This window comes from Thunnus thynnus, chromosome 17 (genome assembly GCF_963924715.1).
Source record: "Thunnus thynnus chromosome 17, fThuThy2.1, whole genome shotgun sequence".
Taxonomy (NCBI): Eukaryota; Metazoa; Chordata; class Actinopteri; order Scombriformes; family Scombridae; genus Thunnus; species Thunnus thynnus.
In genome coordinates this window covers 11,093,715-11,109,773 of record NC_089533.1, presented here as the reverse complement: position 1 = coordinate 11,109,773, position 16,059 = coordinate 11,093,715, and positions in this window count along the sequence as shown.

Genomic DNA, 16,059 nt, shown 5'->3' with positions numbered 1-16,059 from the left:
CAAAGTGGGAGTAACATGATTCAACTGAAGAAAACCTCAGAATGTTGTTCAGACTGCGGTTTTACACAGGCGCTGACTGAACAAACAATGGCGCCCCAGATCATGTGAAAGGACCTACTGATCCTTGGTGCAAAACAATAATTTAACACATTCAAAGATATAGAATTTCTGTCAACAAAGAGAGTGCCTGGCCATCACATTTCACCCAAGAGGTAAAGGAAGTGCGGCTTCTAAATGCCTCCAGTGGATGACATTAAAATGATGTGACAGAGTTGGTATTTGCCAGACAGGAGCATAGTCATTATTTTGGACAAGGAAGAAAAGTGGGAAAATTTGTTTTCACTGCCTCACTTTTACTCTGTTTGTATAGAATGTGGAGAGGTGTGATTGTTGTGACAGTTACAAACTTATTTCTCACGGCAGAAAATTTTCCCTGGAAATGCAAATGAACTGGGGACCCTGAACAGATGCTCCCCTGGTCATTTGTCATTTCATAAATCATGCAGTTTAGGCTAATTTTGCGGTTGGTAAATCAATACTTTCTGAGACTTCGTTAGTCAGCGCAGACAAGGTGTTCACACGAGTGGGTGGCTGAAATGAAAGTTGCAATAAAGAAACCAGATGCTGAGAGAAGTGTAAATAAGTCCTTTGTTGCAGCAGCAAATTCATCAGCGCTGAAAACGCTGAGCCAGAGATGAGAGGGGATGAAGAGGTTGTGATGAGCAGCTGAGCAAAAGAAGAGCGGCTGATGAAATGATTTGAGTGTTTAGAAGTAGAGAAAGGCAAGATATGGGCTCATAATCAAAGGCCATGGAACCAAATGCAATTATGCAGTCTGTCTGCTCATTTAGATTGATTCAAAAACTCAGCCTCCAGTGGTGGATGTTTGCAAGGACCTAAAAAATGTATCTGAACAATCTCTCTTTCCTTTATCAATAGTTTCACATTCAATGTCCTTCTCTTTATCTCAAACAAGCAAAAACATCTGGTCAGATGTTTCTGAAGCAGCCAACAGCAATGTCAGGGAAAGAGTAGAGGGAAGCTGAAGGCCAGCAGTTACTATACACATACTATATAGATAATGTGACAAAGCTGATAGGTGCAGACACACACGGGTCAAAGTCTGGTGTCTGTTATATTTCCCATTGGCCTACAGTTCCTCCCACACACTAATAACACCACTCTGAAGTATATGGGACACCAAATGATTGTGATTATGCAGCGCAGTGGGTGCCTGTCTGGTTCTTGCTAGAGGAAAAAAAACAGAGAGAGACAGGGAAGACGCGAGAGAGCCAACAAACTATAACAGCATCACCGAGGAGAATCTCTGGAGCTTTATTACCAGACTGCAACAGCAACAACTCAACCGAAAGCAAACACGCTGTACAAGTTTTTGTCATCTGCCACCCTTTCACCCCATCCTCCCTGCTTTCCTTGTCATCCTTTTCTCTCCCATTTATGTGACTCCCAACACCCCAATTCACCTCTGTTTGACTAGCCCTCTGACTGTCTGCTTTATTTGTTCTCTAATATTGTCAGGGAATATACAACCCTTCTGTGGATCACTGCTTTTAGGCTGAATTTGTATCTCACTGCCTGACTGAGGGAGAAAGAGGGCCAAAATGGGAAAATAGGGATCTTTCAGGCCCAACAAGAGAGATGGATAGAGAGCCAGACAGAAGGGGGGGGGGGGGGGGGGGGGGGGCAGAGGAGGGTGGAGAAAAAGTCCTGCCATTCTGAGGTCTTCACAAAGAGAAAAGAGAGACAGCGCCAGGAGAAGAATACTCACACACCACAGCGGGTTCCCCGACTCTTTTACAACCTTCCATCGAACTAAAACGCAATACCTGACAGCCACTGACAGATTCTACAGCAGGAGGCAGCACAGAAGAAGCACACAGCACATGTTTTCCGTTCATATGCCTTGCATGTGTACATCCATGCATGAAATGGGGCTTACAGCTGCTGACAGGACTAAAGCGGTCTGCAAGCGCGATGCATAATTAAAATGTTGCTGTCATTAAGACATAATTTGCATTAAGTTTTGTTTGACATAATTTCAAACTGACATATGCATGCTAGTTCATCTTGTGACTGCTTGTTTGTGTATGTGTGTGTGTGGTTGTGCGTGTGTTAAGAAAATCATAAGAGACGTGAGAACTATCAAACTTTTAAATGTGCCCACTATGTATATAGGGGAATATATCACATCCACATGGGAGAGGAAATACAAGCAGTAACATCTGAGTGATGGGAAAAGTGAAATTTGAATGGTGAGCTCTCATGTTGAGTGAGAGATTGAGGTCATTCTGCATCCTGATCTTTTTTACAAATGGAGGAGGACTTTCCAAAGGCTGCTACTTCATAAAGTGAAGTTAGCTATTAAATCACTACTCGATCTCCCACACATATTGAAAAAGAGGTGACATTATTGGGACAGACATCAGTGAAAACAAAGGCCTTCTTAAATAATCCCATAAAGCACAATGAGGTGAAAAACAATCTTGTTTTTGATCTCTGAATGTCATCATTTATCATTAACGGAAGAGGGTTTGCTAACAGTTTGCGTGCTGTTATAATTTAAATTCTGTTTCCATACTTCAGAAAAGTGGACAGCATAATGGATTTGTCCGGTAATGTGGGTGTGGATGTGAATTACTTCCTCCTAACTTTCAGAGTCACAGCAAAGAAAACATTTTCTGCCAGAAAGACAGCAAAAAAGGTTGAAGCCTTTTTCATTTGATTCTCACAGTAATTTATGTAATTTATGTTTCCTGCACGGTGCTGAAAGCTGCACGCCAGCACTCTCATAACAACAACTCACCACACCATCCAACAGAATCTACCCGACTGTACCACCGCAAACACAGACCTCTAATTATAGACTGTGCTTTTGATTAACATGGCCTCTTTAAATAGGTTTTGTCCCACTTTCTGTACATATAATATAGTGTGTCTTATGCAGGAACACGAACATCCGGATGGAAGTGGTAGCAGTTCAGAGTAACGGAGAAACAGATAGCAGGTGCTACTGTAAATGTGATCCGTGCATATGCCTCACAGGACTCATAGGTTTAATTAAATTCCCAGCTGTCCTGTTTCCTTCATGCACATCAGGTCAGTCGAATCACTACAATAAAAAATCTACATCATTGGCATGCGCTATCACTGGATGTATGCCAATGAAGCACAGAGAACAGAGAGAAAATACATGGCTTTTGTATTATTAACTCTCCTGTAATTTTCAAACAGTGTTTCATGTTTGTTTTTCATTGTCACTAATCTGAAATTATGTCTGATCAAAAAGAAAAAAGAATAGTGTAGCCAATAATTAGAAACAGGTACGAGGTTGTACAATTGTGAAAACACTCACGTGAATTTTAATTAAATAAAGCCATGGATAATAGATGAAACAGAACTTAGCTATTGTGTGTGATACTTGATGCAATTGAAATTAATAGACATAATGGAGAAATGTAAATTAAAGCTCTTCAACACCTGACTATGGAAAACAAGTTATACAACCTCTTACATGATTGTCTCTCATGTGGCCATAAAACCAAGCCATATATTGATAAAACTGAGAGTTCCTGTAAAGAAAAGTAAGAGTTATACACTATATCCTTGGCAATCAAGCAGAGCACTGGAAACCATTTATCCAGTTTCCAGGTATATTGTTAAAAATAAAACCAGACATCTATATCTATAATTGGGCACTGTATCCATTTCTCTCTGGGTTCTAAAGCACTGGACTGCCAGACTCTCAGCAATTTGTGCCAGCATCAGCTGCGACGTCAACAGGGAATAGATAACGAAGCAGATATACACCTGAAAGAACCTCCTGCAACTAATATGGCTATGTAATGTTAAGCTTTCATTTTATCTCATCTTAACTTTTATAATGTTTGTTTCAGAAGTGTCTACAAGATGATTTGGCAGGCAAGTATTGTTTGTTGTCATGCCACTGAGGCTCATTTGAATTTCAATTTGGTGTGGAGGAAGGCAATAAGAAGAAAGGAGAGAAGGAGAAATGTAAGGTAGCGAAGGGCAAGGCGGCAACAAGTCCAATCACTCATATATGGGAGTCATTTGTCTCAGTCTGAGGGGAACTCATTCAATTATTCTTTAACTGTTTGCATTGAAGCAGAGCAAGTATCGATTCATTTTTCTCATAAAGAGAACAAACCAAGACGATGAATAAAATGTTTGCTCAAAAGACTCAGCAAAAAAGACATAAATGTGTATACCATACCAACCCTTTTAATACAAGCCTAAAAAGATTAACATAATATCTAATATGCACTTACAATTTCTAAATTGTAGTGCTGAACGCCAAAACAAATTTACTCCACTCTTTTATGCTGTGTTAAAATCCAACTGGTTTGATACAAAAGTACACAACCAAGAACTCATTTTATAAAACCCCACATACAGTTCAGATTGTGTCAAAAGAGTCAAGATTGCATCACTGACCCTGTAACACACGCGCATGACAAGCAGTCACGACAAAAAGGCGAGATAAGCCGTCAAAGTTATTCAAAGCCTGAAAAATCTGCTTCTGTTCTCTCATTCTGTAGTGAGCATAATGTGAACAAATATCAGGTAAACACTGAAAAAAAAACACAACTAAAAGGATTTGGGCTGAAGCCGGCAAAGCTCTGCTGCTACAAGGTTTGTCCTAGAGGACGAGGAGAGGATGGAGGGTTTATGCATTTCTCTATACAAGTGATTCATGCCATTATGGATTCTAGCAACAGAAAGAACAATGAAAATGTGTTGTTTCTAGAGGGAGAGAGTTTGTTTATGTGTGCATGAATTGTACATGTGGGTGTGATTGAGCTACTGTTTTTAATGTCCTCAATCCTAAGGCAACTGTTGAAGGTATGAGGGAAACAAAAATGTAACCTTGTAATTTTTTTACAATTCCAAACAAGGTAGTTGTTCATCCTGAGCAGTTATGTTTCTCTTGAATGTTATTATTTCCAAAATATTTCCACCAGTTTCCATCAGTAAAAAATGTAGCAAGTCTCACAAAGACCTCCTTGCCTCTAAAAAAAAAGCCACTAATTTAGAGACTGGTGCTGAAATGTGACAGAATTCATTTTTGGGGGGCTGAGATATTCTCTACAGACAAAATTCTATCTGCAGAAGAAATGATTGCTCGGACCTGGAGGGAATGCATGCATTTCAGGTTTCCTTCCTTCCACAGTATTGTAACTGCAGGGAACAAGACTGCGCATTCATGTAAATAAATACACTGCTTCCATGTTTGAAATTGTAAATAGCACTTAAAAAAAACTCAATTAGCAACAGCTCCAAGCAACACATAATTGGAAGAGAACATAAAGTAAAAAATTGTGGGATTAAGTTATCAGAATAATAGATTGTATTGAGGCATAGCCTCAATACAATCTTTATTGCTATTTCAAAGTTGCTATTTCATAGTTTAGGGTTGGCTGGATAAAAAATATGGATATAATATGGAGCCACTTTGGTCCAGGCGATATGAACACAATAACCTCGAGCACAAACTCTGAGTAAGAGTAAATTGCCACTGTAACAACGCTGCATTATAAGTCAGGCTGTAAAATTGGGCGACAGACTCCACATACTGTCAGTGCAGCTAGATAACCAAGCTGTGTGCAGTCACCTAAGATGGAGAGGAATGTAATCTGTTGAATGAGACACAGCTTTAAAATAAAACTCATTTCTTCCCCCTTGGCATTGTGCTTTGTCTGCAAAAATGAGGATTTGCAGTGACTTCTCAGACACTCAGGGACGCTGGTGAATGAGAAGAGTTATTATTCACATCACAGTAGTTCACACACAGACACATGCACACACACTCAAATACACACATGCACAAGCTCAGAGGTCCCTTTGCTGCACTTGCTCATCCATTGCTATTCAGTGTCTCCTCCTGCTTGGTCCTTTATTACTCCCTGAGCAGCTCTTGGGCTATGTGGTTACAAGAGGTACAAGTCTGCTTAACAGCCCCTGCATATTCAGAACACCCATTATAAAAGAGGGGCAAGAGCAGTCAGACAGTGGGTGGGAAAATCTGACATGGACACTTCCATTCGACTCAGTAACTCCTGAACTCCAGACATAGTGAGAGCTCAGGGGAAACCAACACAAAAAGAAAATACAAATGAGGTCTTCTATTAGAAAGCCTGTAACCAGAAGGACACTGGCCAAAACACTCTCTCTATTAAATAGGTGACATCATAAAAAATAATCCAAAGAAACATAGTGTTATTACATGTTTTTGTCCATTTAATACATATTCTGTACATCAATGCTGGCCATTCTCCAAGGCACATCATAGTTTTTTGGATTTTTCTTTATGTTTTATCTCCCTTCCAGACAGCGACCGCTCTCCACTCATTTTACTGTGATATAAAAATTAACTGCAGAGACACGAAACTTGCTTGAGATAAGTAATCAATTTAAATCAGTCTTTCCTTCGTTTTATTTAAGTGAAAATTTCATGTCATGACCATGCATTTTAAGGTGCAGACTTAAAAGACTGTGACATACAGTTCCTGCCTCAGTCCTGTTTGTGTTTCTCTTGCCCTTTCTGGCTCTGTCCCTGCCTTCAGCCCCACACTCTCTTCTCTTGGCTTTGCAATTCTGTCCATCAGATGTCCCTGGACTTTCCTTCCTGGTTCCCACACCCACCTGCTCACCTGTTGCCACTCCCCAATTGGTCCATCAGTCCCAGTACTATATATACTGGTCCTCTGTTATCTATTCCCTGCCAGTTCATCAATGTAACTTTGTTGTACACTTGTGTTGCCTCTTTGTTCCTGTTACCTATGGTTTTGACTTTCTGCCTGTTTGTGACCTGTCTACCTTGGACTTGTTTGCCTATTTTGGACTGTCTTCCCGTTACCGACCTGTAAGCCGTTTTTTTTTCGGATTTTGATTATTAAAGCCCTTTTCCCCAACCTGTCAATTTGTCTTTGGTGTCTGCATTTGGGTCCTCTCCCATTTGCCCCGTATACACACCCGTGACAACATGTTAAACTACAGTATGTAAATTTGACTGAATTAAGACCATAGATTGTAAAAAAAAAAATAATGGATTAACCACCATGACGTCACCCATTGGTTTCTGGACTCCTGTTTTGAAGCCTTGAGTTTGCATTTGACTGCCATCTTGAATTTTTTGAGCCAGAAGTTGGCCAAGAAGGTGGAGCTGACCCTAACGCTAGCTGCTAGCTTGGTTAGCACAGTGCATTTACAGTTTATGGTTAACTGTGATAATGCTAATGCTAATGCTAATTTTGGATAGCGAAAAATGGGATTAAAACCATTAAAACAAAATGTATTTACTGGAAAAACTGAACATCTGACTCCTTAGAGGGTCTTTTGGTACAACCAAACGCTGAACAAGACTTTTTAGGTGACCAAAAATGTTAGAATTAATTTTCATGAACTGAAAACACACTGAAATAGTGACGGCTACGGCTACACTGATACTCTGAATCTGGGGTTACATCATGGTTACGTTACCTAACCAACATTGTGGCCATGGTAGCAACTTCTCAATCACAACGTAGCCATGCCCTAAAGCATACCCTGCTTTATCGTCTATGTTGCTCTATATAGGGCCATAATTTACAAAGTGAATATTGTGCTGTATTGAAGACTTGAAACTAGTGATTGGGACCATAAACTCATTAGGAAACTATTTACTGAGGTGAAAAAGCAAGTGAGAAGTAGAGTCTGCATTGGCTTCACTTTTCAGACTCGGAACTACGGGCTTGGTTACTTTGCAGTCATAGTCCCAGTTGGGTTGGCTTCTCTATTTAAGCAGGTTAAGCAGTGCTTAACCTCTGATAAAAGGGAGAAAAACATCATGAGACTAATTTGTTCCTAGTTATAAGTTAATTTTAATATATTTTGCTCTTTGCTGGTGATTTAATAAGATATTTATTTCATTGGTTTATGCTAAATAATTTATATCAAGGACGCTGTAGTTTCTCCATGCCAGACTACATCTTGCCAGCTTGGTTTTTACTACATTTAAATGTATCCTGTGGATGTTTTTTTAAACCACTAGAGGAATTGAGGAACAATAGTTTGATAAACAGATTCCTGTACTGTTTGTGTTAAACAGACACTCATGCCACAAGCATAAGGGTGTTGTGATTTAATTTTCTTTCATAAGCCTAACCTCCACACCATCATCCACCTGTGGGCTTTGAGTCAGTGTTCCCCATGACAGGATGTTTATTATCGTCACTTTCCAATCTCTGCTGTACTCCGTGTTGTGATTGCCTGCAGGGAGAGACGGGGTCAGAGACCTTCTGTAGATGCCAAATAGCGCCAGGCTTTGAAGCCAATTTGACATAGTAGCCAAACTGTGTAATTACAACATCACATGATGCTACTGGGCCCAAAAAGACTTTTTCCCATAGACTTACATTATGACAAAGATGTCTGTAAATCAGCAGATACATTTTTTGAGTGTCACAACCTCTGCAAAATGATTCGTTTCAATATCAGAATTAGATCCATTCTGTCGGATCACATTTCGAAAGTCTAGAATAGCCACACAATTGAATTGTTTTATCCCCATTCAAGTTAGCCGGAAGGCTAAACCGGAAGTTAGCGGTTTGAGCTGGCGGAAATCTCTAGTGTGCATGCTCCATGGGCGCATTGGGCCCATAGAGCATGCGCGGTAAGTTTTCAGGAAGTGTCTTTTTTGGCTTCATGCGCCACCGAGCAACTTTCATAGGAATGAGATGGGCCCCACCTTGACGCTGTATCCAGTTCTCTTTATGCCCATGGGAGCTACCTGCTTCACTAAGACAAGACTGTGTTCAAAAAATGTGGGCCGGCTTCCAATAAACTTCAGAAACCATCATTTATAACAGAGTCCAGAATCCAGAATCTTTTCAACAATAATTCAAACAAGTTTAATTTCTCCAATACAAAGATAGCAGCACATTTTGACATGTAGGTTACTCAGTAATCACCGGTCATTCTAAATCCATAACTGCCTATTACAACTATTTATCTTGGATATTACTTATTTCTGGATAATTGTACAGAAATTCTGGCTCAGAAAATATTATTATATTCTTGTTATATACTTGTTCATTAATAATCTTACAACCATAAAGAAGAAAAAGGCTTCTGTAGTTTCAATATGAGCTATGAAATTATGTTTTTTACAATCTTTCTTGAATGCATATCCTATCAGTACATGTCATATTTAATAGGAGATTGGCACAATAATACAGTATAAAAAGCACGTTCATAAAATTCCCAATCACTTCCTAAAAGAAAAAAAAGAAAAAACATATAATATATTTAATCTGCTCTGAGGAAATGGTGTGTGTGCGCGCATTTGGAGAATAGATGAGAATAATAGAAGGAATTAAGGAACAGAGCAGCAAAATAGACATTTTGATCACCCACAGATATGCCTCATGCATTATGAATGATGTAGAGAAGGAGCGACTGGCTCTCTAAACCATCACATCTGCAAAAGCAGTAACAGTTAAGAAAATGAAAGCATAAAAAGAAAAGATGTATTTGCATACTGGTTTATGGATTAATTTAAGGGATAATCAGGAGTTACTTTCAGCAGAGGGGTGTTTAATTAATGTCAAGAGGTTTTTCAGATGTGCTACAATAATTCACATCATTTCAGTTGGACCATGTAGACAGCGGTCCCAGCCCCCAGGGCTTCGAGGCCCCCCTTTCATGCTAAACTCAACATTAGCTTGTATATTTCTGCGTGAGCACAGGCAAGAGCTGCATCACCACGGAAACTACAGTCAGCTGGGAGGGAAAAGTATTACCATGGGAGCAAAAAACTAAATAATTATGCAAAACAGCAGCAGACTAAATATATGAGAAATTGCAGAACGTAAAGCTTTGATGAGACCCAAGTTCTAGTTTTTGAGCATTTTAGTCATAGTGGAGATTTTTTTTTCTTTTATTATAACTATTATTATTATTCCTTCTGCGGCATCCATAAGGCACAATAAACCGTCTGAGAAAATATGATGTATGTAGGGAGGAAGACAAATTATAATTGTAGCCGGCCAGAAACTGGAATGCTTGTGCATGTGTGTGAGTGTGTGTAAGACTGTGTGTGTGTGTGTTTGTGTATGTGTGATAAATACAGAACATGGGGGAGAGAAATGTCCCACCCTGTTTATCATAACATGATGGACCTCATTGGAAACACAAACTGACAGGCATATTTAATGTCCTTGCAATAACTGAAAATTGAACATAGTGGATAAACACCGACAAGGCTTTTCATCAGCAGTAAGTGCTTATGATAACCGTCAGATGCAGCAAAAACATTTGCATAATCTATACTGTATTCAGTAGAGAAATATACTATTTACACATTAATTTATAGAATATATTACACCAAATTATTGCAAATATGGATGCGCAAAGCTGACATGACATCAAATTTTTAAATCACATAGAGAGGAAATTGAAATTAACTATTTCAATTTGTATTTCACATGTTTCCAAACATTATATATTATATATATTATATATTATAGTATGATGAATACCAATATTGAAATCCAAACCAAAACTTGAGTTAATATGATTTTGAATGTATTTCAAACTGAATGGCAACATTTCCATATAATCACTAAATATATAAATAGAAAAATAAATGTCTGTTTCCACCCTTTAAATATTTATCTTGATTTATTACTTTTTGGCAATTTGTCGCATAGGCTCCCACTGGACAATATTCTAAGGTGTGTTTACTAACTGGTCGAAAATCCACCCTTGACTCCTGCAGGGAAACTTTAAAGTACTCCTCCACCATCCACACCAAACTCATTATACTAATTTGTCACCTCAAGGCAAACAGGTCCTGTTGCATTAACCTCCAACAGAAACCTTGGCTGCAAAGTAAACAGCTAAAAAAAAAAAGTCAGTTTCATTTTGGCTGTACTGCATTTTTATATGTATATAAATGAATAGTTGAAAATTGGGCCATTAAATTCCAATATGAATGCTGTTTTACATTATGTGCACATACATATATGAGAAATTGAATTGCATTTTCACTTGAGAAATGCCAGCTTTGAACTTCCATAAAGCCTTGCCTGTAGTATTGAAGCATGTGTATAGCTTTTAATATCATAAAACAAAAACATTCCTATATGGTAATAAAAACCACACAAAACTTGTCATCCAGTTTGCATTTCGCCATTTAACTACTCTAGAAATAATCAAATCTTAAGAGTTGATCTTGTTGAAGTTAATTCTTCCGCTAACACTGTTATGCTGTTCACAATCCAGGAGTGACAGATTTTCTGAAACTGCAAATGTAGATCGATGAAAGTGTTTCAGCTGTTGATGCAGAACACTGAGGAAGATGAATATTTATACAGAGGCACACATGGGAGCACTTCACTATGCAGCTGAAAGCCAAAAATGCAACCAACTCATTCTCCTCCCTTCTTCTGTCAGCCCAAACAGCTCCTCAACCGATTCTTCGCTAAAAACCCAAACACGCCCGTCTCTTCCTCCGCTGCGTGTATCTCATGTGTCCTGCTCATGTATTAGGAGCAAGGAATGTGCTTATATCACTCTGCCTTGAAAACATTCTTTTGAAGAGGCCAAAAAGCCCAATCCATCCATGAATTTGTGTGAGTAACAGAAAGCCTGTGTGATCAGTGGAAATTCACAGCTTGCCGTTTATCCGCAGACAAAAGCGCTGGGCAGAATGAAAGGGAAATTGGAGTGCTTACTGAAGCTGCTGAGAGGGCCCCTAGCCGAGCCACAAATTGCTTCCCTCCTCTCCACTACACAGCCCTAACATGGCTGAAGCCATACATCAATTACCAGCCACCTCAGTGGAACATCTCTGCCACTGCAGTACCTTGTCTGGTTTACTGCCAAATGAGTGCTGCACTTACTTCACATCATAGAAATCAATCAGGCAATACTGAAAAGGCAGGTGTATTATAAATCTACTGCCCATTCAAAGGAACTAAGTAGCTGTTGACAGGTGCCGGTGGCATCTCAAGAAGTGAGAGAGAAAGCTCACAAAAGGTCTGTGAACTAGAGAGTGACGCAGCTCACTGATTTCATATTCTGCCTTCTACTATTTAGATTTTGAGGCATTTTAAGCACCCCAAGCAGTATGTGTTTTTATGATTGCTAGCTGTGTTCATTAGAGAGAAAAAAATAGCCCAACCACCCCCCTTGCTTTGAACAAGCGTTGTGCTCTTACTCCAAACCCCCCGTTCCCAGAAACAACTTAGTTCTGGGCATTCGTCCATCAGAAAAAGAGAGAGAGAGAGAGACAAGTATAACCATTTTGTCCAGCTTTTTACATCCTAAGCCCTTATCTCTTGTCTGGTTGCCTGCCAGGCAAACCAGCAATCCCAAGACACACGCTGGTCTGTCCTCTTCAGCTATTTAAAAAGTCTGGTGAGTGCACCTTGTTTACCATTTCATCACAACTGCAAGCTATATCTGCATTAGGAAATTTTGTCACTGCCACAACCTTCGATTGAGTCAAAGCCGGGTTAAAATGAGAGGGTGAAGATATTAAAAATATGTAATGTATGAGGCAGTTGGAGCTGTGTAGGAAGGTAAATGATTGATGGCTCACCGCTCATACATTTATGCTAAGTTAGTTTTAATGTTTTTTTGAACAGAACAGTAATGGTTCTTTGGGCCTCTGGGCAACCACACATCTTGTGCTTTCTGTATGTATCATGCGTCCCTGCATACCGGTGCATTAGCATGATAATGGAATTGCAGCATATCTGGGGGTCTGACTAGAGGTGGGAGAGCAGAGTATATACTAACATAGAAGCCAATTAGCAATTTCAGCAGTTGCTTGTTGAACCGGCATGGTGCAGAGGTCTCTGTTAAATTAAAATACAAATGCAAACTTGCCAAAAGGGGGCCAGAGTGCTTGTAAATCACATCACAGCCACTTTACGCAATCACACAGTAGACAAGGAACAAAGAAACATTTAAAAAGTTTTATAAAGGATTTGGAAGACTGGTTCTTCCTCACGAGACACCTACAGTGCCAGCCTAAGGTTATAAAAATATGGCACGATTTAGGTTCTCACGTTTTGGGATTTGATCTGGCTCCTCCACTAGAGACTTTTGTTTAATTGCCGTTCACATGGGAAATTACTGAACCCTTAGGCAAATGAACAGGAACAGTTCTTTCAAAATTCTGCAGACACATACACACAAGCACACCCTCATGCTCTCATACTGGCAAGCTATCCAGCTCTCACTCAGCTTTCTGATTGGGTTGAAACATAGCCCAAGAAGAAATGAATTCCTGTAATCCAAACAATGTTAGATCTATTTGTCCTTTATTTCTGAAAGCCACTACTGCACTGACTTCCTGCTACTGTGAGGATACTATTGAGATATTGAGAATGGAGAAAGATGGTTTGACAAGATATAAAAAAGACATTTATGAAGTCTAAGAGTAGGTCTAGAGCCTGACAGCGGTGGTCTAAATTGTATTCATCACACTGTCTGCTTGAATGCAGACTGAAATTATACTGTCTGGAACTTCATGTCTCTTTGTGCTGAAAAAGGCAAATTCCCAACTGGGACTGTGTAAGTAAGTGGCATGTTTAGCACAATTTTAAGATAGAGATACATCTATTTTAAGGATTTCATTAGGCAGTCAAATTTTCCCAATACTGTTACACTTGGAACCCACTGCAGTTTCAAAATATCAACATCAGAGCTCCACTCCACAGAATCTCAATTTATAGACCACATGCCTTGAACCAGTGTCCCCTTGTGTCCATCTATGTGGCCTCATTTCTGACTGCTGCCTCTGTCAGTTAAATTGTCTTCCTATACATAAAGATTATGTGCTGAGGATAGAGCCTGCACTAATTTGTCTGACCTGTTCTCATAGGAAGAGATTCACTGTAGCTCCAGTGAGGGTGAATCTGCTCCAGAGTTGACATTTAATCCATGCCAATTTATCACTACTGCAGCCCACCCCAGTGGATACTACTGGGTGGCATATTGCTTCAGTGGACCTCTGGCACAGATGTAGAGTAAAAGACAAGCATTTTTCCTTTTATTTCTTTCTTTTTGTGTGTATAAGGGGGCTACATTGCTGCATCGGGGTGAGAGATGGGCTTGTTCAGATTTGAATTTAAAAAAAAAACAGAGTATGATCATAAAGGAAGCCATTGTTTGTGCCTTTTATGGCTGCATGGAAGCTGGCCAAGTTTGCTGTTGTGCAGAGATATAGTAATGAATCTCTAAAATAGTCTAGGGAGGTGAAGAACATTGCAAAGTTTCTTGAGAGATTCATTACCATATTCGCTGCACTGTGAGAATAGTTGATGATCACTTTTGCTTTAAGTGTGTTTGTTAGTTTGTTAGTCTATTTATTTCGAACGTGTAAAAATAAAAAACAGATAAAAACAAAACAAGAATAACAATAAAATGAAATAAACAATAAACCTATACAACAAACTCAATAAACAAATTCTCATAAACAACACAAATTAAATATTCCCTGTTCAAGAAGGAGTAGGAAGACACTTATTTACCCCTTTCTCAACTACACATCCATATACAATTTGTGTAAGGCCAATGTAGAAGTATTCATTACTTGTTTATGAGAGAAATTCACATTAAGAAGTCAGGCCTAATAGGAGTTGTCTACGTTCACGGGGCTAAACCTGTCAGACGTGATATTTTCCCCAAATCATCTCCAGCCCCCAGGAGCATCTCCTGCATCTCCTGTGATAATAAAAACACAGATTATATTATTTTCTGTCAGTTTCTCCACGCTCCCTGTGCATCATCATGATTGATTTTCAGTTAATTCACTGCAGGAGGATGATCAAATATGTGTCCCAGAAAGGTGGTACACCAACAGATTACAAAAGCGGCAGTTTGTCTCCCGTACAAAACCTTGTTTAGGGTGATGTTGACATTCAAGCTGTCACGCGCTGAAAAAGCACATTGACTTTATTTTCAATGATGTGAGGATACCAGGAGAGAATATAAAATAATGAGGAGGTACGAGAGCGGAATCCAACTGCTAGCATTTCAACATTATTCATCTTCAGTTTGCAACCATCACATACTGACATGTAATTTAACTTTCTTTTATTTCCTAATATCATTAAAGGTTTATTGCAATATTTCTATGTTGAATATTTCAAGTGTTATGTGTGCCCTGGGTCGAGCCTCCCAGGTATCCGTTCCTCCCAATCTGTGTACTGCACCCAACAACTTCCACTGATGAAGGTTATAAATGATTAAAGTTAAAGGACCAATGTGTAGAATTTAGTGGCATCTAGCAGAACAGACTTGGTATCCACACAGGAAACGGGTCACCTTCCACAGAGGCCGCCATGTTGCACCACCATGTTTCTACAGTAGCCCAGAACAGACAAACCAAACACTAACTCTAGAGAGGGCCTTTCGCATATTTCCACAAGTTTAGCCACCATCACAGGTTCTCCTACACGCTTGGAAGTGGAGGGTGAGGGGAGGTGTATTCGTTTGGTTGCAGTCTACGACCTCACAGCCAGATGTGTCTAAATCTTACACATTGGTCCTTTAAGGCATGGTGGGGTTTAGCCAATTATTATGAAGGTACAGGATTTGTATGTAGCTTGAGAGAAAGTTTTGCCTGGAAAAGTAAACTCTGACAAATTCAGTTACCTGAGCATAAGAAACAGCTATTTCTGGCATATGTTACTGTATATGGAGCAAACCATAAACCTCCTAAGTTCACAGTGATTTTCATACAGCTCTTATTGAGAAGAGGAAAACAGGGTTTATTTTTTTGTATTCACAGACAATAATATACAGATTGTGTCATGCATTTTGCCTTTTTCCATACTCCCACCTCTGTCCCTGCGCCTTCATCGTTCTCTCCCTGATTTGTCTTCTTACTCCAAGCTCTGGGGTCTCTGAGGCCCATGACCCATCAGTTCTGCTAAGACCTCTAAGGGGTCATCCATCACCAGGACTGCGCTGTAACCTGGGGATAGATTTCCTCTCCCCTTGCCCACTCATCAATCACCAGGGGCT